We start from the raw sequence: 25,635 nt of genomic DNA, 5'->3' as shown, positions 1-25,635 counted from the left end.
CATACTACTGTTAGCTATGTTTTCAACCTTTAAAATTCGAAGTTAAATTTAATCTATTATTTTACTAATGGAAATCTTGTTTAATTCATAACTTCTTTGTTTTAGCTCCGATTTTTGTGATCTTCGCGTCTATGTGTTCGTAGTGAGACGTAGATTCGTTTTACAAACTTTTCATCTTGATTTTATGCAAATTAGTGTACTATTCTAATCTATAGCTTTTTGTTTGCTATGTATGATTGCTTCTGGATGCTTGTATGTTGCTGTTATTATCGAGTATAGACGGTGAGCAATTCGTGGGAGACCAAGAGTATTACTTTGACAAGCAGGATCAGGAGCAATTTGTTCAAGGCAAGTATAGCATGGGATCATCCTTGTTTTCTACCAACTTTAATATATTTAATTCATGCTGCATGTGTCACCTTGATAGGGATTCTCTAGAATTGAACCTATACCTTGTCTCCTATGGGATATGCATTGGGTAGCTTTGCTAGTGCTCAATTAAATCATGATCTTGTAACTTGACTAATGGTATACACAATAAACATTAAAATATGACTTTTTAGCAACATGGAATCAAGGGGCTAGAGCATTGGGCTGTTTTTATGGTGCTCTAGATTCCTCTCCCTAAGGTCTTATCTGTACGTGATCATCTGGGACTTACAGTACAGCTGTGGCTCTGGCTTTAGCTCAGTATGAGGAGCTTTTCTAGCTTGTTAGTGTTACCTTTATTGGCGTAAGAATGGCTTGACGAATCGGGTATAGTGCGGCCTCTGTCCCCATGTGTATAGGCTGTGCGTCATTGTGCCATCGGGAAGGGGAGCTCTACATCTGTTTGCCGAGTTAATCTAATGGCGCTAACGTGTTAGACGAACCTTTGAAAGGCTTCATAGTGAACCCTACCGACCTTCCTTGGTAGTGATCAAGAGGTTGGCCGCCTCGGGCGACAGGGTAAATCACAACTCACAGTGAAAGCGTACAACCTCTGCAGAGTGTAAAACTAGTATATTAGTCATGCTCATGGTCACGAGCGGCCTTGAAACCCTTATAGAATAGATGATCACTAAGAATTATTGGTTTATGCTATTCATTATTCATGTTTACATTGATCATGTGTTTTGCTTTAGGATTGAAACACCTTGATGCTACTCTTATGCTAAAAATTGTGACAACTAAAAGTTGAATGTTGTTAAACATGTGTCAAGCCTTTTGAGCCTCATGAACCCCATGTTACACTTGTTGAGTATGACATGTACTTATGCTTATTTATTTTCATTATTTGGATAAAAATCCTAGATGGATAACAGATGGCTATGGTAATGACGACTTTGATGAGGATGACTAGACTTGTGGTCATCCAGTTGACGTCCCTATGATATGGAGCTTTTGTGAGAGATCTTTTCTTTATACTTTCGCTACATTTATATGAAGACTCTGTCTTATTATACGTGATGTAATAAACACTTATGATGATACTATTTATAATTTGTTGGCTTATGTGTGTGACTGATTTCTAGACGCACATAAGATTTTGCATCCCATTTTATCCTTAAAATCAGGTGCGACAAATTGGTATCAGAGCCATGTTGACTGTAGGACGCAAGCCTAGTTAGCAATGGTCGTTTTAGCTTCTTTTGCTTCACTCATTTCATGCTTTCCATCTCACCCTTGTTATTTGCTAAGTTTTATGCTTCTTTTGCCCCCACTCTGTTACGAAAATTATTGCCTCTACTCTAACTAAATCTAATTCTATAGATGTCTCGTGCCAATAAGACCACTCGCATCAGCACCGGAGGCTACTACCCGCCTCGTGGCTTGTATGAGTCCATGGAGCCACGTGAGGAGGAGCCCCAAGAGCAAGAAGTTGACTCGCCAACACCTGCACCTACGCCTAAGCTATTTCAAGAAGAGCCTGAAGAAGAAGAACCCGAAGAAGTGGAGGTCGTCTTATTGTTTGATGATGATGAGAAGGAGGAAGACACCGTTCAAGAGGATGAGCCGATCTCTTCCCTGGGATGGACTACGAAGGTCTGGTATAAGCTAGGGTATGAATCTTCTATCTCGCACCACTGACTTATGGGGATTCTTTAGACCTACTACGTTGATTGGGACGTAGCTGTGGAGTACATCTGCAATGAGCATACGCACCCTCTGGAGGACACCTATTGGAAGACTAGGGTGTGCATCTCCATCAAGGATGAACAGAAGGATGCATATCAGCTGGACTTGAACTATGTGCATCACGCTCACTGTGTCACCATGGAAGATAGCATAGAAGATGCAGCCGCTGTAGCCTGCATGGGTCTCCGTGGTCTCGCTTTGAGGATATGAAGGAAGACCAATACCGATTCCTCCCTTGCCAGCACCCTGACTTGGGGTGGGCAATAATGGACCCGGAAGGCACGGATCCCACTACTCAAGTGATGGTGAACTATGCCTATGAGTTGGTAGACAAGAATCGACGGCTAGAAGATCAGTTGAAGGCACAAGAGGCGAATCTTAAGAGATACCGATAAGTGATAGATGAGCAAAGGGTGTGACTCAACCTGCCAAGGATGTATGAGGAGCTTCCCCATAAATTTCATCCATAGGTGTTGGAATCATTTCTATGGAATAAGATGTTAGTAGCACGGGTCAAGTTGAGTCAAGTCGAGTCGAATAGTGTGGTGTGAACTTTGGTGTGCCTAGTTGATTTGTTATTAAGTTTATGTGTGAGTTGGATTTTTGTAATGAGTGCTAGAACTTTGTGGGAATGTCCGCAAGCTCCATAGTTAATGATATTAAAGTTTGAGTCAATAAATAAATAGTTGGGTTTGGTACATCTTGTTCTCTCGGATCTGTTTCTCGAAGTAGTCTGCCCTTATCTCAATGCCAATCAAAATCTACTTGACCAAAAATTATGAAATTTTTATGGGAGCAACTAGACTTAAGTATATTTCCAATGCCTCTGGAATCACCCCTATATCTGATGTGGTTTGTGAGATATAGCTGTTTAAAGTTGAAGTTTCTGCGCAGTCTGGAATCTAGAACAATTTCGGTTGTGTCCAATTTTTGAGTAACCTAACGATAGAATCTGGGAATGTGGTCTCAATAAAAGTTGTAGATAATTTCTTAATATTTCCAAAAATGGAAAGCACGCCTCTTTTGGATATGTAAACTCGAGATATGACTATTTTACCGAGCTGCTGATGTTGGAACTCGTCTAGAAAATTTTTAGAATGTATTGTAACATGGAAATCTCTAAATTTTGAATATTTGTGTTGGATGTCAGATATTTGGAAGAGTAAGAGGCCAAGGTCATGGAGGTGTTCCCCCACATCCACCGCCACCACCGCCACCGACTATTGAGCAGCTTCTGGCAGTACAGACATAGCTTATGCAAGCTCTGGTGCAGAATCAGCAGAATCATCCAATTGGTGGAGCACTGCATAACAAGCGTGGTGAATTCTTGAAGAGCCATCCTCTGTTGTTTTCTCATGCTACTGATCCACTAGAAGCAGATGATTGGCTTCGTGCAGTGGAAAAGAAACTCAACATAGCGCAGTGCGATGACCAGCAGAAGGTGTTGTACGCATCAGGACAACTCCAGGGTGTAACACCCTAAAATTTGCCTCTTTTGGAAAATAGGTTTAAAATGATTTAATTATGTATTTTGTGCTCATGAAATGTAGAAATAAATAAATTTCTCATGAATTTAAAATTTATCATAAAGTAGTAACATGTATGTGCATTCATGCCGCAGCATATGATTTTGTGAATGTTTGGTATTGATAAAAAATTTCAAAGAGAATTGAAATTTGAATTTAAAATGCTTTTGGAAAATTTGTTTGGAAAAAAGAAAAAGCGAATTTTTTTCCTTTCCTCCCCTTCTCTATTTTTGGCCCGCAGGCTTTCTCTCCTCACCACGCCAACCTAGCTCTGCGCCGGCCCGCTGGCCTAGCCTCGCGCTCCGCAACGGCCTGCGCGGCCCAGAACTTGCGTCGGCCCTGCCCCGCTCCGGCCCAGCCTTCCGCGGGCAACCATCACCGCGCCTCCTTTCCCCAGCCGCTGACGCCCGGGCCCCGACTGTCAGCTCCTCCCCCTTCCTCCCATGCGTCTTGGAACCATCCACGCCTGACGCAGCCGCAACCGCTGCCCACGTCGTGCGTCATGGGAGCGCCTTCCCCCGCGCCCGGCCTCTTTTTAAGCGAAGCCAAGCCTCCCCCGCGCGCCCCTCTGCTGTTCCCTGCTCCATTCTCACCTCACTCTCGCCTCGGAAGCCCCAGCAACCGCTGCACGGAGGAGCTCCACCGACCGCCGTTTGCCGTCCGCGTCGGCCGTCTTCCCCGAGCCAACTCCGACCCTGATTTCCCCGCTGTGAGCCTCCCCTTGCTCTCCTCTTTCTCCCCGGCCTTTTTCTTTGGCGTTAGGTGGTTTCTAGCGCCGTTGCCGCGAGCGCCGTTGGCCCTTGGACGCCGGCCATGGCGACCGCCGCCTCGGCCTTCCCCTCCGGCCACTTCTTTGGCCTGGCCGAGACCCCCTGCTTCCCCCGCTAACCCCGGTGCTCTCGGTTCTTCCGTGAACCCTAGCCCCCTAACCGCGCTCGCCAGAGTGCTCCACGCCACCGGCAATGGAGAGCCGCCGCGGCTGGCACTGTTCCGGCCGGCCATCCTCCTTCTCTCTCCCCCGGATTCGTTTCTGGCCGTTCCTTTCTAATCCGACGGCTCTGATTGGCCGATACCTCTTCGGGGGTCAATTTGCTAAAGAGACCCTGTAATTTTCTAAGTCCTAACCCGCAGTCCAAAGCGCATTTCCCCGATTACGCATTCTCGTTTTGAAAACGTAAAGTTCACTGCTTTGGTCTAAAATACGTTTTCAGTATTTACAGAAGTGCCATTTGAACTATTTCGCTTATAAAATTGTCGTTTTAGCTCCGAATTGATCCGTTCAAATCGCGTTAGCTTCGTAAATTCATAATCTACATGTTAGAATCACTGTTAGTCAAGTTTGGAACTTTTTAATTTCATGGTTAGATTTAATTAAATATATTGCTATAGGAAATCCTGTTTAAATCATAACTTTCGCATTTTAGCTCCGTTTTTCGTGAACTTCGCGTTGACGTGATCGTAGCGAGACGTAGATTATTTTCACAAACATTTTATCTTGTTTTCTATACTGTTGGTGTACTGTTCTAATGATAGGAATGTTTGCTTTGCATGAATGCTTTTGGAATGTTGTATGTTGCCGTGTTGGTCGCGTTCAGACGCTGAGGAGAACGTTGGAGACCAAGAATTCTTCGACGACCAGCAGGACCAGCAAGAGTTTGTGAACCAAGGCAAGTATAGCATGGGCCTACCTTGATGTCCTATTTCACTTTAATCAATTACTCATTTGCATGTGTCTAATTTGATACCCGTAAGGACATCCTAGTGATTGTTTATCCTATTCCTTGTCCCCTATGGGTTATTTGCATATGGGTAGATTGCTAGTGCTCTAACTGAACATGATCTATAAGATGATGAATGATTCTATGGAATTAAAAGTATAACATGATTTATAACAACTGTTCCATAAGGCGAAGGTGCAAATGACTTTTGATCATGTTGCTCCCGGCCCTTCATAAGGACTTATCTGTCGGCAAAAGCTGGGACTGACAGTGCAACTGGGAGAGTCATATGGCTCTAACTTTACCTCAGTAATAGGACCTTTTCTAGCTAGTTAGAGGTTACCTTTTTGGCACAAATGGGGCTTGCCACGTTTGGTATAGGACTACCTCTGTTCCTATGTGTATAGCCGCGATTGATATGTGCCATAGGAAAGGGGGTTCCTACATCTGCCTGCCAAGGAAACCTAGCGGCCCTAACTTGTTAGAGAAACCTATGAAATGGCTTCATAGTGTACCCTACCCGCTCACCTTGGCAGTGACATGGGAGTAATTAACCCGGGCATATGGGGATCACGACTCGCGGTGAATGTGCACCACCTCTGCAGAGGGTAACAAACTGTTATAACAGCCGTGCTCACGGTCATGAGCCGCCCAGAAAACTCACAGAATAACTGGTTACTGGTTGATGATCATTTAAGTTGTTCTATGATGATATATGATACATTTGACCCTGATATCTGTTCATATGGGATTAAACGGGAGCTTAAGCATAATTTGTTAATACCTGAGAATAAAAGCTTGACTTACTAAAAATGCTAACTGCAGTAAACCAGAGTCAACCTTTTTGAGCTTCATAACCCCATGTTAACTTGTTAAGTACGGGATGTACTTACGCTTGTTTATTTTCTTTATTTGGATAAAAACCCCGGATGGGTAACAGATGACAACGTGTACGAAGAGTTTCCTGAAGATTATTAGGCTTGTGGTCAACCAGTTGACCTTCCCTGTGATGGTGTTCTACGAGAGAGTTATCCTTTACTATTCCGCTGTGTTGTGTAAGACTACTTAATGTTATTATTTGCGATGTATGAGACACCGTGATGATACTTTATGTAATTTGTCAGCTTGTGTGTGTGATTGATCCCTGGGCACACACGAGTTTTGTGCATTCAATTTTATCCTTAAAATTGGGTGTGACAAATTGGTATCGGAGCCGTGTTGACTATAGGACGCAAGCCTAGTAGAAACTGGTCATTTTAAGGTTTAGATGTTGCTACAAAAACCCTTGTTCTATGAACCTTGAGATTTTCTTCTCTATTATATCTCTACCTTTGCTATTCATCTCTACCTTGGTGCTTATTTTAAAGTCTTTATTCTCATCTTCACTTCTTGGTTTGTTATGCTTTTAGAACTATCCCTCATCACCTTCTTGCGTGATCTGAAGAAGAGTCTTAGGATTGTTACCCCTAGCACAATAAAAAAGATAGTATCGCATGTCGAGTTAATGATTGAGTTATGCATCTTAATTGATTGTCGAATTGTCATTATGCTTATAATTATTTTGAATCTTTGTAATGATTGCAATGATCTTATTGGGTGTTCCCACAATTTCATTTAGTTATAGGCCTAAGGTATAAGGATTAATGAAATAAACAGTCAGGTTTTGATTTTCTTCTGTTTTCCCTATCTTGTCTTTTCGGAGCAGTCTGCATTCCTTGGCTTATGTCTCTGAATTTGGATGACCAAAAATCATGAGAAAATTCTGGACAATAGTACACTTCAATATCTTTCTCTGAGCATAAGAATCAGCTTGATAGCTATTTTGGTTATGGAGATACGAAAATCACAAGGCGATGCATTTGTGCTGTTTGGAACCTGGAACAGTTTCTGTTGTGTACCGTTTTCGACCAAATTATCTATGGAATTTGGAAAAGTGTTCTATAAAGAAGTTATGGATCATTTTATAAGCTTTCCAACGATATAATCTACAATATCATTGGATTAACAGAATGAGAGTTACAACTGTTTTACTGCACTGCGATTTTTCTGCTCGCGAGGAATTTCAGGTTTCTTGTTCTTGCCCATACACAAGAGTCTCATTGGGATGACAGAATGTCTTGATATTAGTTAACTCATCTAGAAGGAGATGCAAGCTATACTTTGGTGTCGCCTGGTTTATCTTTTCTTAAGGGGGGTAGCCAAGTTGAAGAATTTGTAAGATGAAGTATCATACATTCTAGTCTGCGCAGCAGAAGCGTGGTGGTACCCAAAGATGTGAAAGTAGTTTAGAGTCTCAATGAGGTTTGACTAAAGATTCAAGGGAAGTTTATCCAAGATCATCAAGATTTTGGTAGAGCTACCGGAAAAGTTTTCAAGTTAGTTTGGATCAAGAAACTTCAGCTAAGTGTTTGAATGAGTCCAAAAAGAGGTTGAAGTAAAACTTAAGTATTAGCTTGGTCAGATCCGGATGAGATCTTCATATCTACAAGGATGCACCTTGTCAAGGTGTAGAATGTGTCCTTATGCAAAAAAAAATGTAGTACCTTGCTCATTAAGTCAGCTAAGGAAGCGTGAGTTAAACTACCTAGCATGCTATCTGGAGTTATCCATTGTGAAGCATGGAAGTAATATCTTCTTGAAAGTAAAAGTGACATATAGGAGGATCACAAGAATCTATAGGACATCTTCACCAAGTTGGTCTTGAGCTTGTGATATCTTTGTTGGGATGAAAATTGAATATGACTTGAAAAAGTGCTATCACCTGGAGAAGCAAAATTCGTTGTCGATGTCCTTAGCAAGAGAGAGTTATGCTAAGAAGATTCAAACAACACCAAGGAATAAGAGTTATATTCCCAGTTTGAGCAACTTAGCCAGAAACATTAATGTTTTGAAGATTGGTAGAAGAATTTTCTTCTGACCAAGAGATTCATCAGGACTTCGTCGGAAGGTGGATATTTTTAAGAGAATTGGTATTATAGGAAAGGTGGCTTAGTGATTGGAGTTACCTAAGGGTTGTTCAAGGTACCTATCAGAATCTTGAAATCAATTGGGCAAGTTACTTGGAGTAAGATCAACATGTATGCAAAGTAAAGAAGAATCCAAAGGCGGAGAATCTGTATCTCTTTTGTCGACGTCTTCCGAATCTCGAGGACGAGATTCATCTTAAGAGGGTAGAATTGTAACACCCTAAAATTTGCCTCTTTTGGAAAATAGGTTTAAAATGATTTAATTATGTATTTTGTGCTCATGAAATGTAGAAATAAATAAATTTCTCATGAATTTAAAATTTATCATAAAGTAGTAACATGTATGTGCATTCATGCCGCTGCATATGATTTTGTGAATGTTTGGTATTGATCAAAAATTTCAAAGAGAATTGAAATTTGAATTTAAAATGCTTTTGGAAAATTTGTTTGGAAAAAAGAAAAAGGGGATTTTTTTTCCTTTCCTCCCCTTCTCTATTTTCGGCCCGCAGGCTTTCTCTCCTCACCACGCCAGCCCAGCTCTGCGCCGGCCCGTTGGCCCAGTCTCGCGCTCCGCAACGGCCTGCGCGGCCTAGCACTTGCGCTGGCCCAGCCCCGCTCTGGCCTAGCCTTCCGCGGGCAACCGTCGCCGCGCCTCCGGCCCCGACTGTCAGCTCCTCCCCCTTCGTCCCGTGCATCTCGGAACCGTCCACGCCTGACGCAGCCGCAATCGCCGCCCACGTCGTGCGTCGTGGGAGCGCCTTCCCCCGCGCCCGGCCTCTTTTTAAGCGAAGCCGAGCCTCCCCCGCGCGCCCCTCTACTGTTCCCCGCTCCGTTCTCGCCTCGCTCTCGCCTCGGAAGCCCCAGCAACCGCTGCATGGAGGAGCTCCGCCGACCGCCGTTCGCCGTCCGCATCGGCCGTCTTCCCTGAGCCACTCTGACCCTGATTTCCCCGCTGTGAGCCTCCCCTTGCTCTCCTCTTTCTCCTCGGCCTTTTTCTTTGGCGTTAGGTGGTTTCTAGCGCCGTTGCCACGAGCGCCGCTGGCCCTTGGACGCCGGCCATGGTGACCGCCGCCTCGGCCTTCCCCTCCGGCCACTTCTTTGGCCTGGCCGAGACCCCCTGCTTCCCCCGCTAACCCCGGTGCTCTCGGTTCTTCAAATCGTGAACCCTAGCCCCCTAACCGTGTTCGCCGAAGTGCTCCACGCCGCCGGCAATGGAGAGCCGCCGCGGCTGCCACTGTTCTGGCCGGCCATCCTCCTTCTCTCTCCCCCGGATTTGTTTCTGGCCGTTCCTTTCTATCCGATGGCTCTGATTGGCCGATACCTCTTTGGGGGTCAATTTGCTAAAGAGACCCTGTAATTTTCTAAGTCCTAACCCGCAGTCCAAAGCGCATTTCCCCGATTACGCATTCTCGTTTTGAAAACGTAAAGTTCACTGCTTTGGTCTAAAATATGTTTTCAGTATTTACAGAAATGCCATTTGAACTGTTTTGCTTATAAAATTGTCGTTTTAGCTCCGAATTGATCCGTTCAAATCGCGTTGGCTTCGTAAATTCATAATCTACATGTTAGAATCACTGTTAGTCAAGTTTGGAACTTTTTAATTTCATGGTTAGATTTAATTAAATATATTGCTATAGGAAATCCTGTTTAAATCATAACTTTCGCATTTTAGCTCCGTTTTTCGTGAACTTCGCGTTGACGTGATCGTAGCGAGACGTAGATTATTTTCACAAACATTTTATCTTGTTTTCTATACTATTGGTGTACTGTTCTAATGATAGGAATGTTTGTTTTGCATGAATGCTTTTGGAATGTTGTATGTTGCCGTGTTGGTCGCGTTCAGACGCTGAGGAGAACGTTGGAGACCAAGAATTCTTCGACGACCAGCAGGACCAGCAAGAGTTTGTGAACCAAGGCAAGTATAGCATGGGCCTATCTTGATGTCCTATTTCACTTTAATCAATTACTCATTTGCATGTGTCTAATTTGATACCCGTAAGGACATCCTAGTGATTGTTTATCCTATTCCTTGTCCCCTGTGGGTTATTTGCATATGGGTAGATTGCTAGTGCTCTAACTGAACATGATCTATAAGATGATGAATGATTCTATGGAATTAAAAGTATAACATGATTTATAACAACTGTTCCATAGGGCGAAGGTGCAAATGACTTTTGATCATGTTGCTCCTGGCCCTCCATAAGGACTTATCTGTCGGCAAAAGCTGGGACTAACAGTGCAACCGGGAGAGTCATATGGCTCTAACTTTAGCTCAGTAATAGGACCTTTTCTAGCTAGTTAGAGGTTACCTTTTTGGCGCAAATGGGGCTTGCCACGTTGGGTATAGGACTGCCTCTGTTCCTATGTGTATAGCCGTGATGGATATGTGCCATACGAAAGGGGGGTTCCTACATCTGCCTGCCAAGGAAACCTAGCGGCCCTAACTTGTTAGAGAAACCTATGAAATGGCTTCATAGTGTACCCTGCCCGCTCACCTTGGCAGTGACATGGGAGTAATTAACCCGGGCATATGGGGATCACAACTCACGGTGAATGTGCACCACCTCTGCAGAGGGTAACAAACTATTATTACAGCCGTGCTCATGGTCACGAGCGGCCCGGAAAACTCATAGAATAACTAGTTACTGGTTGATGATCATTTAAGTTGTTCTATGATGATATATGATACATTTGACCCTGATATCTGTTCATATGGGATTAAACGGGAGCTTAAGCATAATTTGTTAATACTTGAGAATAAAAGCTTGACTTACTAAAAATGCTAACTGCAGTAAACCAGAGTCAACCTTTTTGAGCTTCATAACCCCATGTTAACTTGTTAAGTACGGGATGTACTTACGCTTGTTTATTTTCTTTATTTGGATAAAAATCCTGGATGGGTAATAGATGACAACGTGTACAAAGAGTTTCCTGAAGATTATTAGGCTTGTGGTCAACCAGTTAACCTTCCCTGTGATGGTGTTCCACGAGAGAGTTATCCTTTACTATTCCGCTATGTTGTGTAAGACTACTTAATGTTATTATTTGCGATGTATGAGACACCGTGATGATACTTTATGTAATTTGTCAGCTTGTGTGTGTGATTGATCCCTGGGCACACACGAGTTTTGTGCATTCAATTTTATCCTTAAAATTGGGTGTGACACAGGGAGAAGCTCAAGACTGGTGGGAGGCATTTGAGTATGAACGTCCTGCTAATGCTCCTCCTGTCACCTAGCAGGAGTTTAGGGAGAATTTTAGATCCTACCACATACCTGAAGGATTGATAGAGCTCAAGCAGGAGGAATTCAGAGCTCTGAAGCATGGATCTATGTCTGTAGCTGAGTATCGTGACAAGTTTGCTCAATTGTCACATTACGCTCTGAATGAGGTGGCTGATGATGCTGATAAGCAATGCCACTTTCTCAAGGGTCTTTATGATAGATTACAACTCCAGCTTATGTCCAATACATACCCCAATTTCTAGACACTGGTGAATCACGCCATTGTTATTGACAATAAGTGCAAAGAGATGGAGGCCAAGAAGAGGAGACTTCAGGGACATGCCTCTAGAAGCAATACTCATCCATGCACCAATCCTTAGCAAGGTTTCCAGCAGAGGTACCAAGGACCACCCAATTAGTGGAATCATGGTTAATATCCTCAGCGCAACCTGAACCAGCAACGCCCACCATATCAGTAGCAGAATGGCAACCAACATCCCCAGTAGCAGAATGGTCAGCAGACACCATGACAGGGAGCGCCTAACAACACTCCTATGAAGACTAGTGCCCCTTGCACTCCCAACAAGTGTTTTCGTTGTGGTAAATAGGGTCACCTATCTTATAATTGCCCTGAGAAGCCAAACTAGTAGACCCCACAGAGGTAGAATAGTTACCAGAAGCCAGCGCCCAACACAGGCAAGGTGAATCATGTGTCTACAGGGACGGCGCTTGCGGAACTAGAAGTCATGCTCGGTATGTTCGATGTCAACTCAACTCCTGCCACTGTTCTTTTTTATTCTGGAGCTTCGCATTCATTCATATCACAAGCATTTGTTAGAACACATAGCATACCCTTATGTGCCATGAAAGATCCTATATTAGTAAGCTCACTAGGAGGTAGTATGCAAGCTTCTTACCATTGTCTTTCGACTAGTCTATCCTTAAGGGGGGTAGAGTTCAAAGTGAGCCCCATTGTGTTGAGAACATCTGGCATTGATGTGATTCTGGGTATGGATTGGATGATGCAACAAGTAGTGATTCAGTGTAAGGAGAAGGTAGTTGTTGTGACCACACCGAATGGGGATAGGATCAGTGTCGATGTTGTAGTGCAGAAGCAGTCGACAACCACAGTGAACCAGCTTGATGATAGCGTCAACAAGGAGGATCTAGTAGTAGATGAATTCCCAGATGTGTTTCCCGATGACTTGCTAGGTATGCCACCTGACCATGATATTGAGTTTATTATTGAATTATTACCTGGAACTACACCTATAGCTAAGCGTCCATATAGAATGGGGGTTAATGAACTAGAGGAACTTAAGAAACAAATAAAGGAGTTATAGGAGAAAGGTTTCATTCGTCCTAGTTCATCACCTTGGGGAGCACCGGTTATATTTGTTGACAAGAAGGATGGTACCCAGAGAATGTTTGTTGATTATCGGTCACTCAATGAGGTTACTATCAAGAACAAGTATCCGTTGCCTAGAATTGATGACTTGTTTGACCAGTTGAGAGGTGCTTGTGTTTTCTCTAAGATTGATCTTTGTTCTGGTTATCATCAGTTGAAGATTCGTGCAACTGACATACCCAAGACAACCTTTACCACAAGGTATGGTTTGTATGAGTATACCGTTATGTCCTTTGGTTTGACCAATGCACCTGCCTACTTTATGTACTTGATGAATAAGGTGTTCATGGAGTTTCTAGATAAGTTTGTAGTGGTATTTATCGATGATATATTGGTATTGTCCAAAATGGAAGAAGAGCATGCTGAACATTTAAGGTTGGTCTTGCAAAAGCTCAGAGAACACAAGTTGTATGCTAAGCGAAGCAAGTGTGAGGTTTGGTTGAAGGAAGTTTCTTTCCTAGGCCATGTTGTCTCCAATGGTGGGATAGCGGTAGATCCAAGTAAGGTGAGAGATGTGTTGAATTGGAAACCACCAACCGATGTGGGAGAGATTCGAAGTTTCTTGGGATTAGCTGGATATTATAGAAGGTTCAGAGAAGGTTTCTCTAAACTTGCCAAGCCTATGACAGCTTTGTTGGAGAAAAATGCTAAGTTTGTGTGGTCCGAGAAGTGCCAGGCTAACTTTGAAGAATTGAAGAAGAGGTTGACTACCTCCCTAGTACTGGTTTTGCCAGATTTGAGCAAGAGCTTTTCTATCTATTGTGATGCATCTCGTCAAGGACTTGGATGTGTTCTTATGCAAGAAGGTAGAGTAGTGGCTTATGCATCCCGACAGTTGAGAAAGAATGAACTGGACTATCCTACTCATGATTTGGAGTTAGCAACAGTGGTTCATGCTCTAAAAATATGGAGACACTATCTTATCGGACATAAGAGTGATATCTATACTGATCACAAGAGTCTGAAGTACATTTTCACTCAGATAGATCTGAATATGAGACAACTTCGATGGTTAGAGTTGATTAAAGATTATGATCTGGAGGTACACTATCATCCTGGAAAGATGAACATTGTTGCTGATGCTCTTAGCAGGAAGAGTTATGCCAATGAGGTGCAAGTGGCACCTATGTCAAGTGAGTTGTGTTTAATTTGAGTGACTAAACTTGGGCTTTGTCACTAATGCAGTGGAGTTGGTGTTGGAGCCTAAACTAGAGCAAGAAATACATAAGGGCCAGTTACAGGATGCGAAGTTGAAAGAAATAGAGGAAAACATAGTGATTGGTAAGGCACCAGGATTCCATATGGTTGACAATGGAACTCTGTGGTTCGGGAAAAGACTATGTGTGCCTAAGAATATGGCTATATGAGATGCGATTCTTCATGAGGCACATGAGTCTGCTTACTCTATTCACCCTGGGAGTACCAAGATATACTTGGATTTGAAGGAGAAGTATTGCTGGTACGGGCTGAAGAGAGATGTTGCTGAGTATGTTGCTTTATGTGATACATGTCAGAGAGTCAAAGCTGAACATCAAAGACCTACAGGATTATTACAACCAATGAAGATACCTGAGTGGAAGTGGGAAGAAGTTTGTATGGATTTTATTGTTGGGTTACCACGCACTCAGGGGGTTATGATTCAATATGGTTGATAGTGGATCGGTTAACTAAAGTTGCTCACTTTATACCGGTCAAGACTACTTATAATGAACCAAGGTTAGCCCAGTTATATATGGAGAGGATAGTGTGTCTACATGGAGTTCCCAAGAAAATTGTGTCTGATCGAGGTACTCAATTTATGTCTCATTTTTTGCAGCAAGTACATAGTCCATTGGGATCGAAGCTGAATTTTAGTACAGCATATCATCCTCAGACAGATGGATAAACTGAGAGGATTAATCAGATACTAGAGGATATGTTGAGAGCTTGTGCATTATAGTATGGTAAAAGTTGGGACAAGAGTTTGCCTTATGTAGTGTTCTCGTATAACAACAGTTATCAGAAGAGTCTTAATATGGCACCTTTCGAAGCTTTGTATGGACGAAAGTGTAGAACCCCATTGTTTTGGAATCAAACGGGAGAAACTCAAGTGTTCGGACCGAATGTTCTAAGAGATGCAGAAGATCAAGTAAGGATGATTAGGGATAACTTGAGAGTGGCTCAGTCTCGACAGAAGAGTTATGCCGACACTAGGAGAAGAGAATTGGTTTTTGAAATAGGGGATTATGTTTACCTGAAGGTGTCACCAATGAGAAATGTGAGAAGGTTTAACATAAAAGGAAAGCTAGCACCAAGGTATATTGGGCCTTTCAAGATTTTAGAGAGACGTGGTGAAGTAGCTTATCAGTTGGAATTGCCTAAGAGTTTTTCAGGTGTACATGATGTGTTCTATGTGTCTCAATTAAAGAAGTGTTTGCGTGTACCAGAGGAGCAGATACCATTAGAGGAGCTTACGGTTGAGGAAGATCTTACATATGAGGAATTTCCGGTAAGGATTTTGGAGACAGCAGAAAGAGTTACAAGGAGCCGAGTTATAAAGATGTGTAAAGTTCAGTGGAATCAGAATACAGAAGATGAGGCTACTTGGGAAAGAGAAGAGGATTTAGGAAAAACATACCCGCAGCTTTTTTGAGTAAGCATCGTCCGAATCTCGAGGACGAGATTCATTTTAAGGGGGTAGAATTATAACACCTTAAATTTTCATTATTTTTAAATAGGTAAATTGATTTAATTATGCAATAGTGTGTGCATGCCACATAGAAAAAAATAATAAATTTTATCAAATTAAAATCAAATACAAGGTATACAAACATGTATATGCATTCATGCTGCTGCATAGTATTTTTGAATTGTGTGGTTTGAAATCAGATTTCAAATTGATTTGAATTTGCATTCAAAAGTTGTTTGGAAACTAATTTGGAAAATAGAAAAGGGATTTATTTTTCCCTTCCCTGTATTTGGGCCGTTCGGCCACTTCTGCTCCCGGCAGCCCATCCCGACCTCTCTCTCTCATGTAGGCCTGCTCCGCCCATGGCCCGTGCCTTCCTTTTCCCCTTCTCTCCGGCCCAGCTGGTCGGCCCAGTTTCACCGCGTAGCTCTGCTCTCTCCTCCGCTAGCCGGTCCCCTTCTGCTCTTGGGCCACCCCGCGTCGCCTGTTTATCAGCGCGGCCCAGCTTCGCCTGAAGCCGCAGCTAGCGCGGACGCCGTGCTCCTATCCCGTTTCACTGACAACCCGGTCCCATCTATCATCACCTACCTCGCAACCGTGCCTGACTCGGACACTGCCATCGCTGGTGAGTCCGCGCCCGCGCCGTTTTCCTTCCTTGCCTTGCGCCCCACGATGCTACCGGCCTTAAATAGCAGCCCCACCGTGCCGCCTCCCCCCAAATTGCCAAAGCCGTTTCACCTCGAGCTCGCATCGTACCGCGTCACGCCAACCCTAGTGCCACCACCGACACCGTCCGCTTCGCCAAGCCGCATGCCGCCGCAGTCCCGCCTACGTTCGCAAAAATTCTTTCGGTGAGTCCGCCGTAATCTCCTCTCTCCCTCTCCATGCCCTTGATTCGCTCAATGGTGGTCCGTAGGACGTGTTTCGTGCGCGCCACTCACTTCCGGCCATGGCGCCACCACGCTTGGCTCTGTTCCGGCTGACCGGCCACGTCAGTCCCTCCCATCCGTCCAATCTAAGATCAAGGGCCAGGATTAGAACATACTCTTTCCCTGCAAATTTTATAAAAAGGCCCTTATAATTATTTAGATCTCAACCCGTCGTCCCTGGTTTCTTTCAAAAGGACCCCTGCCTTTTCTTTTAATAATGCCCGCAGTCCTCGTTTTGATTTAAAAATCAGGTTTTATTTATTTTGATTTAAAAATCAAGTTCCACTTATTTACAAGATTGCCACTATCTTCTATAGGCCATAAAATCTCTGTTTTAACTCCGATTTGTTCCGTTCAACTTGCGTTAGGTTCATAATTCCATAATCTACATGTTCATACTACTGTTAGGTATGTTTTCAACCTTTAAAATTTGAGGTTAGATTTAATCTATTATTTTACTAAAGGAAATCTTGTTAATTCATAACTTCTTCGTTTTAGCTCTGATTTTTGTGATCTTCGCATCTGTGTGTTCGTAGTGAGACGTAGATTCATTTTACAAACTTTTTATCTTGATTTTATGCTGATTGGTGTACTGTACTAATCTATAGCTTTTTGTTTGCTATGTATGATTGCTTCTGGATGCTTGTATATTGTTGTGATTATCGAGTATAGACGGTGAGCAATTCATGGGAGACCAAGAGTATTACTTTGACGAGCAGGATCAACAGGAGCAGTTTGTTCAAGGCAAGTATAGCATAGGATCATCCTTGTTTCCTACCAACTTTAATACATTTAATTCATGTTGCATGTGTCACCTTGATAAGGATTCTCTAGAATTGAACCTATACCTTGTCTCCTATGGGATATGCATTGGGTAGCTTTGCTACTGCTCAATTAAACCATGATCTTATAACTTGACTAATGGTATACGTAATAAACATTAAAATATGACTTTTTAGCAATATGGAACCAGGGGGCTAGAGCGTTGGGCTGTTTTTATGGTGCTTTAGATTCCTCTCCCTAAGGACATATCTGTAAGTGATCATCCGGGACTTACAGTACAGCTGTGAGGGCTATATGGCTCTGGCTTTAGCTCAGTATGAGGACATTTTCTAGTTTATTAGTGGTTACCTTTATTGGCGTAAGAATGGCTTGACGAATCGGGTATAGTGCGGCCTCTGTCCCCATGTGTATAGGCTGCGCGTCATTGTGCCATTGGAAAGGGGGGCTCTACATCTGTTTGCCAAGTGAATCTAATGGCCCTAACTTGTTAGACGAACCTTTGAAAGGCTTCATAGTGAACGCGGCCGACCTTCCTTGGTAGTGGATCAAGAGGTTGGCCGCCTTGGACGAAAGGATAAATCACGACTCACAATGAAAGCGTACAACCTCTGCAGAGTGTAAAACTAGTATATCAGCCATGCTCACGGTCACGAGCGGCCTTGAAACCCTTATAGAATAGATGATCACTAAGAATTATTGGTTTATGCTATTCATTATTCATGTTTACATTGATCATGTGTTTTGCTTTGGGATTGAAACACCTTGATGCTACTCTTATGCTAAAAATTGTGACAACTAAAAGCTGAATGCTGTTAAACCTGTGTCAAGCCTTTTGAGCCTCATGAACCCCATGTTACACTTCGGTTGCTTCACCAACTGCAAATATTCATTTTATTTGTGAATGCATTAATAATTTATAGTGTCTTAAATAGAACAAAATTGGTAAGCTTTCATAGCCCAGCGCTAAAATTAAGCATTACAGTAAGTAGTCTATGTCGTGCTAATTAACTTAGAAGAAAATTGTGCAGCATGTTTATCATGCAAATAAAAAAATACCCCAATCGTATGAAGATGTTGCTATCCCCCAAATATTTTGGTAAATTTGTAATTGTATTAATATTCTACCAAAGTAATACCATTTTTATAACTTTTGTGAAACTTTGATTGTATCATAGATTAAAAAGAACACCAAAACCTGAAAAATGTGAATTCAGGATTAATGACTCAAATAGCATTCTGAATTTTTTTAACTAGAATTTGAAGACATGTTCATAAGAATTCAAATATTGGTGTCCTGATTTGATTTTAAATATCATTTTGATTGAAACTACCCTTTTCCAAATGTTTTATCACTACATGAATACTCATATTGGACGTTGTTTGTCATCGACCGGTTAGAAATGTTAAAAAATAGATTTCCTATCACAGTTTGTAACACTTGCTAGGTGAAGGAGATAATTCACTGCTATATGGCCGGGCCTATTTTGCTTGAATTATCTTTGGCAGTTGGTAATATCATCCATGGCAAAATATCCATCATGATTGTATTCTAGAGCCATGTGAGAAACCAAAGCATCCAGCATAAGGTGGAGCACTCCGGAAGCGATTTATCGATCACACTTTATGTCATCATCCCACATAGCTGCACATACAAAGCCTTCGAAAATTTGATGCTTCAGTCTTCCCATGCGTGCGAGTCTTAATTTCTAGCTAGAGTTATTTCTCTCCTCTGCCCTCCTGAAAAAGCCCAATTGCCCATCGCTCCACCACTAGATTCCACACATCTACTGCACACTCACCAGCCCAATTCCCTCTAACCATGGCTCACCAACCACCTGCATCAATGATCCATGGCCATCACTAGAGCTCGACCTTTAATTTGCTCTTCTCTCCATGTAGTCACTGCTTAAGCCCAGAGGACAAGGATTCTGTGGTGCAGGAAGCGGGCAAAACAAGGCACACTATGACTACTCCAACTGTGAGGAGTCCATCGACGTGGACTTCAAGATAACACAATACAAGCCATTGCCATAAAAGTGGAGGAAGATGTGCCTGAGCGAGTGAGGGCACAAGTGCAAGAGTGGTCATACGAGCAAGCACGTCAGTGGGCTTGCAGGCTAGTATAGAGATGGGTGTGGGAAGGCTAGTGTGCACTAGTACAAAAACAGTTTGTATTGGCTGTAGTTTTTGTTTTTTACTGTCAGTCTTTTGAACCGCTAGCATAAAAGGCCACTAGAAATGATGATTGTTCCATTTGCGTCAACTTGTTCACTGGCGGGAAGTTTAAACCAATTGTCACCAGTACACAAATGATTTTGTGAGGCGGTGGGTTTTAACTAACCGAGGTGGGCAGGCTGGACGGCTGCCTCCGTTCATCAGTGGCAGGGCCGCTGGCCATGCACCCGTCTCGGTTAATGCTTAACGGAGGTGGGAACCATTAGGCGTCCGCCTCCGTTAATGCTAGATTAATAGAGGCGGTCGCCATAAGACAACCGGTTTTGTTAATCGATTAACCGAGGCGGGCAACTTAAGACGTCCGCCTCCGCTAATCGATTATTTTTGGAGGCGGTCGTTGTAACCGTCCGTCTCCGTAAACCGATTTACGGAGGAAACGTCTTAATGATTGTAACAAAAAATAATTCATAACTTTTTCATATAAACTTAGATGAAGACAAACTTTACATCAAAATTTTTGCTCTCGATGAGATCTACAACTTTGTAGTTGAAAAGTTTTTGAATTGAAACTGTTTAGGATCCCAAAATATTGTTGTAAGTGCAAAGATTTGAAAATGTAAAAATTAAAATTATCAAACGATCTCGGACGTTGACATGGTCTATACAGAAGTTATAGTTCTAAATAGAATCAACAACTTTATAGTTCCTTTAAAAAAAATAACTTTATAGTTGAAAAGTTTTTAATTTAAAGATGTTTAGAGTCCTAAATACGTGTTTGAAGGTTATAGATTTTAAAATTTAAAATTTGAAATTCCTAAACGGTCTCAAATGTTCACATAGTTAATACCAAAGTTCTAGTGTCCGACCTGATCTACATGTTTGATATTGACAAGTTTTTGTTTTAAAGTCATCTAGAGTCTCAAATATGTGTTTGAAATTCACATGTCCTGAGACTCAATTTTTTGAATTTTTCAAACTATCTTTGATGGAGATACATCCTATACCAAAGTTGTAGTACTTGACAAGATTTAAAACTTTGTAGTTCAATGTTTTTTTCATTTAAGTTCATTTAGTAGCCAAAATATCCAATATAAAATTACGAAACATTGATATAAAAAGATAGCTTATTATATATAGACATAAATGAGTGTGCGGTGCAGTGGTAGATACACTGTAGTGCTACACACCCTATGTAGATTGTTATTCTAGTTGGTTCATATTTAGATCTAATGGTTAATTAGAGTTAGATGACGATAGTATTTTGTGTAAGTGACTTGTATGAAGAATTTATTAGTCTATCATCAGGATTTGCCTTGTTAGATCTGGATGACACAACCATAGGTTAAGCGTATTATCAGCAAAGTCTTTTAAACCAGAAGATTTATATATATTTGGCATTAGACAGCGTATGCATATTTTACTCTTTTCTTAGTTCCTTGTTCCTTGCCCCTGCCTAATATGTATTGGCGTATTGCCATCCACATAAACGAGTGAGTCGTGTCTTTCCCAATTGTGGTATAAACGCAGGGCACCAATGTCATTTGATCCACTTTAATTTATTAATTAATCTTTGTGCACAAGTGTAACATAACCTACATTTAGAGGCAGAGGAAGTATCACATGTATCAATTGTAAAGAGTATTATGTCGAGTAATATGTAGATGTGCTACATGAGGAGCTAAAAATACCATAAATGGAGTTTTTGATAATCTTAATATACATTAATTATGTCTAGTCATCTGTGACGCACTTGCTCCTTACTAGACCGTGGCAAATATATATAGGACTCTCATCTTTTAGTTATTTCAATAACCGATCCAGGCTGTCTCATGTCTACAGAGCGGTGTTTAGTCAGAGAAGGGAACTTACCTCAGTCGTCGTCGTGTTCCCCGCTACAGGAGGTGCAATGTAGGAAGCCGTCAGTTTCACCTGCTGGGCCACACGGCCATCTTTTTCAGCCTCCGCAAAGAATCTGCTATAGCTGTCTGCTGCGTCACGAGCTGCATCTTGTACACCCTGATCGACTGCTATGACACTCAAGAGTAAAGCACTTCTGGTCAGACGACGTGGTCACGGTAAGGACGCAGCTGGACATTGGCGGCACCATACCACCGAGTGGCCTCAAGAAATAATCCGAACTCATGGTGAGCAGCCTAAAGGCAACTCGGGCAGCAGTGCTGTTTGTTAGACGCAGCAAGGACGAGATTGTCAAATCGCTTGGATCCGAGTGGAACTGGAGCTCCACTGACTGGACGCTGAGGAGGACGCTCTGCAATGAACGAACGGGGATTCACATTAACGTACAGCTGTCAATGTCGTATTCTGATATATCATATATAGGGTACAGTCTATTCTGTATTCGCAAAAAAAAAAACATAGTCTATTCTGGTTATTTTAGTCATAATATGGAATGTGGAGTGTAATACTGGGTTAACGTTCTCACATGTAAAAGAGTAAAAAAGGATTCAATGCTACCACCTAATTTCAAATAGTAATTAGCAATTACATTGAATCTTTGTGTTATAAAAATATATAGTTGAACCTTGGTTTCCTGCTATATGCTCCATCAATTCAAACTAAGTTACTTTACATTTGGACTTGTTCACCAAGTAATTACGGTGACCAAGCCCATTCTACGTACCCTTAAGCTAATGATAAGCTAGAGAGCCTTTTTGTAGTGAAGTAGTTTACTAACAAAAGCACCTTCACATGGAATATATATTCACGCAAAACAAAATGATAATGGAAGATAGATATTGTGTATAGGATTGAACCATGGTTTTGGGAGACAACTTCATAGTCCATGTATAGCGCCCCAAGGGAGTGAAAGAACAAGCCAACAAATTATTGAAGAATGTCCTCTTGACATCAACGTAGCGTCCATATTAGAGCAGATGATGGGGGTTACTGGAACAGCTGATCTCCCCGATTGGCAACAAAGGACCAGCGACAGCCCCCACCACCTCAGAGGAAGCAACTCCTTTAAGAGAGGGGGGATGCACCGCCATTGTTTCCTACCACTCATCACGACGCCTGGAGAGCTTTTCACAACCTTAGTGAGGAGGGATCTCTAGGGTCGTTTTACTTGAGAAATAGACAGGCCAATCTGATCAGGAGATCAGTAGGGAGCCGCGCCACCCTGCGACGGGCACGGGCGCCTCACTAAGAAAAACTTTTGCGAGGCGTTTAGAAAATGGTCTCGGAGACGGGCGGATATTTGAACCGCCTCAGTTAATGCATGGGATTAACTGAGGTGGGAATTTTTATTAACCGAAACGGTCACAATCAACCGCCTTGCAAAATCGATTTACGGCCCAAAATCCATTAACGGAGGCGGGCCTTATAAAAAGCATGCCTCTAAAAATACCTATTAACAGAGGCGGTTCACTTATAAGGCCTGCCTCAGTTAATCGTGGCCAAGCCCACTAGCAATGAAAAAGCCCAAACCAGCCCAATATCACGCTCACACTATATATACTGTGACTTAGGGTTTAGCTCTCTCACTTCCTCTCCCTCACCTCTCATTCGCCGGCGCGGCACGATCCCGCCCCCATGCCCGGCTCTCCCTCACCTCTCACTCCACCACTATCTCCCTCCCTCCACTCTCTCTCCGTCGTAGCGCGGCTCGGCGGAGGGGCTCGGCATGGCGCGACGCGGTGGAGCAGAGCGGGCTCAACGCGGCGGAGCGGGCTCGGCGCAGTGGATTGGGCTCGGCGCGGCGGAGCGGTCTCTCTCCCTCGCCGGTGCTCAGATTCACGGCTGCTGCTGGCGGATCCGGCGGCCGTGGCCTAGATCTGGCCCCCTGCTCCCGGATCCGGCCTCCTCCGCATGCGGCGGCGGCTTCGCGAATGGCGGCGCGACCCCGAGCGGCGGCAGCTTCGCGCGGATCCGGTGCGGCCCCAGCAGAAGCGCCTCCCGGCGGCAGATCCAGGTTAGGCGTGCCCCCCTCCCCCGCGGCGGATCTGACGATGGCGCCCCAATCCAGTGAGCAACGGCAGCGGCGGCCCGTGGATGGGCTCGGTGGGCTTATACACGTGTTTTCCTTTTTTTTGTTTTTTATTCGATTTACCGAGGCGGGCATCCAACCGCCTCGGAAAACATCCCATTTACCATGACCTTTGCAGCGAGGCGGTTGCGATGCCCGCCTCGGTTAATCGAATCTGCCCGCCTCGGTTAAGTTTTTTGTAGTAGTGCCTTCTAGAGGGATCCTGAGCCATCGATGTCCCATATTGATGGCTTAGGACATGGCCTCAACACTTGGAGCCCGCCGGTGGGTGGGGGTTGGGAGGGGGCGCTGAACTCGGCATTGCACCCACGAAATGATGACAACAACCCACTGCAAAATCCTTATGGTAAGAGAACTTGCTCAAATGTTGGCTTTGTTCATGGGATGGGATTTGCTAGGGGTGGTTCTTCGTGTTTTGACTACAGTACTCTGCCTTAGGGTAGGGGGATGGCTCAATGCACTCGTGTGCTCCTCAAGGGGAGCATTCCTCAGGGTGAATCAATAGGATTACTGGAGCTCATTACATTTCACCTCAGTCTAGGAAACTGGAGAGGAGTGCATAGCTGAGGTAATTAAGCTGCATTTGTCCAACTATAATTTTGTACACTAAGAAACTGGAAGATCCTTCTTTACATGAGTTCATTGACTCGGAGATTGCTTCTTGCAGCCTGGAGGAATCACTTGTAGAACTATCTAGATTGGGGGGAGTGAGGAGTTATATGACGCCCCCTCAGTTCCTTGTGGCTCTACGCCGAATGGCAGTGGGCTCCTTGAAATTCACAACATTGGGCCAAACAGACACACTCATTCCTAGAGGCCCAAAAACCTAAAATGGATATGGGTGCCCAACCTTGTTTTGGGGATTGGCTACTCATCTAAGAAAGAAGAGGTTCGTTGCCTAGGATTCCAAGCCACATTTCTTTAGAAGACTGCCTCTCTTGTCTACATTGTTTGCTAAAGCTGTGAAGCAAGGGGCAATGACAAGGAGAGAGCAACAATATGATAGGCCTTGGAAGAGGATGGCAGATGAGTGGATGAAGGAGGATGACCTCATAGAGGAGAAATTCTAGGAACAACACACTAAACAAGATTTAAGGGCTAAACTCCAGCATCTCATGGGCGCCAGATTTGGGGAAGGAGTGAAATAGGATTATTGAGGAGGGTATTGGGAAGAACATATTAGTAGGGGTGCCAAGAGATTGAAGCTGCAAGATCACCTGAGGTGTGGAAGCCACTATTCCTTTCCTTCTCGCTCTCAGGGTGAGAGCAAGGCCATGGGCAGCCAAAACTCTCACCTAAGAGGAAGACGACCATGGCCACGTACCTAACAAAGATATGGATATAGAGGGAAACAACAAAAACCTACATGTAAACCCAAACCTAATGAAGTTTGGTGTTTTAGATGCAATAAAATGGGGCACCATCATGTAGATTTTAACAATGGGCGTATCTGCTATATATAAATGTAACTTACTAGGCACATGCCTAGAAATTGTCACTTAAAGCTGCACAAGAAACTCAAGGAAGTTGGTTTTCGCATACTTGCTCAAGGTTTGTACTTAATCTGGATCCTTGATGCCAAAACAAAAACTAAGGAAATCAATGGGGTCATCTATATTGGAGAGTGAAGCTACTCCTGACAAACTAGATAAAGAATTGAAGAACCAGATCAGTAACAAATGGAACTTCAAGGTGAAGCAAATTTCTTCTACCGACTATCTAGCTTCTTTCCTTGATGAACCTTAGCTGAACACATTTACCAAATTTACTGGATTATAGCTAGCCCTATACAAGCTCAGGGTGAAATGTCTAGATCCAACCTTTGTCCCACCACCTCCTCTTTCCTTGAATCCGTTGGGTAAAAAATCACAGCATACTAATTATTGCATGGGGTGAGGAGGTGCTATAGGAATTGTGATGCCTAGTAGTTGCTAAACCAGTTAAAGTAATGCTGACCTATCTAGCCTCAAGATAGATGTCCTAATGAGAGTCAAAGTAAATTGTAGAGACCCTAGCCAAATTAGGGGTTTCATTGAAGTCTTTCCAATGACACTGAGTATGATCTTCACTCCATGGCAAGTCACATGGTGGAGGAGATGAAATCATGGGGAATG

This window comes from Miscanthus floridulus, chromosome 9 (assembly GCF_019320115.1).
Source record: "Miscanthus floridulus cultivar M001 chromosome 9, ASM1932011v1, whole genome shotgun sequence".
In the NCBI taxonomy this organism is placed as follows: domain Eukaryota; kingdom Viridiplantae; phylum Streptophyta; class Magnoliopsida; order Poales; family Poaceae; genus Miscanthus; species Miscanthus floridulus.
The sequence above is the reverse complement of the archived record's forward strand: the minus strand, read 5'-3'. Positions refer to the sequence as shown.